At 43.7% G+C, this 1,320-nt stretch overlaps 1 pseudogene; it reads right to left on the bottom strand.

The window, feature by feature from the left end:
- Positions 1 to 562: 562 nt before the first annotated feature.
- LOC126177830 (5S ribosomal RNA) lies at positions 563 to 680 on the bottom strand (annotated as a pseudogene).
- Positions 681 to 1,320: the final 640 nt, after the last annotated feature.

Below are 1,320 nucleotides of genomic sequence, written 5' to 3'. Positions count from 1 at the left end.
GCCGTGGAAATTTAAAATTCAATTATAGCCATGTCTATCTGATCATAATCGGACCCACCTCTGCAGTAGCCAGATCGTCATGCGTACGTGTTTCAGCTTACAAACAGTAGACGGCCACACTGCCTGTTCACAATGAATAGCCGTGACACGGAATGAAAACGTAGATATGGTGGTCACGGAAGGTCGACGTCGATTACTGGGAATTGCTACAACGGGTAGATGGATTACAATTCAGCAGAACACTAATTTATTTGTGTGATACTATGCCCTATTACCTTGTGCTGCGAGATGGGGTGTACATTCTCAGTGCGTTTCAGTTCCTGCATTGACAGTAGTTGAATAATAATCATTAACTGAGTCCGAACAGGCCTTGGAAGGCCCAACGGCACCGACCGGCCGCCGTGTCATCTTCAGTCCACAGGCGTCACTGGATGCGGATGTGGAGGGGCATGTGGTTAGCACACTGCTCTCCCAGCTGTATGTCAATTGACGAGACCGGAGCCGCTACTTCTCAATCAAGCAGCTCCTCAGTTTGCCTGTCAAGGACTGAGTGCACCCCGCTTGCCAATGGCACTCGGCAGGTCAGTTGCTCACCCATCCAAGTGCTAGCCCAGCCCGACAGCGCTTAACTTCGGTGGTCTGATGGGAACCGGTGTTATCACTGCAGTAAGGCCGTTGCCAACAATAATGACACTACAGTTAAAAATGTAGCTATTATTTTTTTTAGTATGACTGTGTCTACACCTATATCTACATCTACATCTACATGGATACTCTGCAAATAATACTGAAGTGCCTGGCACCTTCACAATAATTATTTGTTATTCCAATCTCGAACAGCACCCGAAAAAACGATCACCTATATCTCTCCGTGCGAGCTCTGATTTCCCTTATTTTATTATGATGATCGTTGCTTCATATGTAGGTCAGCGTCAACAAAATATTTTCGCATTCTCAAGAGATCGTTGGTGATTAAAATTTCGTGAGAAGATTCCGCCGCAACGGAAAATTCCTATGTTTTAATGATGTCCACCCCAGACTCTGTATCGTCTACGTGACACTCTCTCCACTATTTAGCGGTAAAAGAAAACATGCTGCTTGCCTTTGAGCTTTCTCATTGTGCTCTGCTGTCTTTGGTTTGCCTTCCCTACAACATTTTTTGTGTGTTCTTTCCAATTTCAGTTATTCGCAATTGTAATTCCTAAGTATTTAGTAGAATTTACGGCATTTAGATTTGATGATTTATCATGGAACCGAAATTTAACGGTTTCCTTTTAGCACTTATGTGAATGACCTCACACTTTTCATTATTTATGGTTA

The sequence above is a fragment of the Schistocerca cancellata genome, chromosome 3 (genome assembly GCF_023864275.1).
Source record: "Schistocerca cancellata isolate TAMUIC-IGC-003103 chromosome 3, iqSchCanc2.1, whole genome shotgun sequence".
Lineage (NCBI taxonomy): Eukaryota > Metazoa > Arthropoda > Insecta > Orthoptera > Acrididae > Schistocerca > Schistocerca cancellata.
Note: the sequence above shows the minus strand (reverse complement) of the source record. Positions and strands in the feature narration are given on the sequence as shown.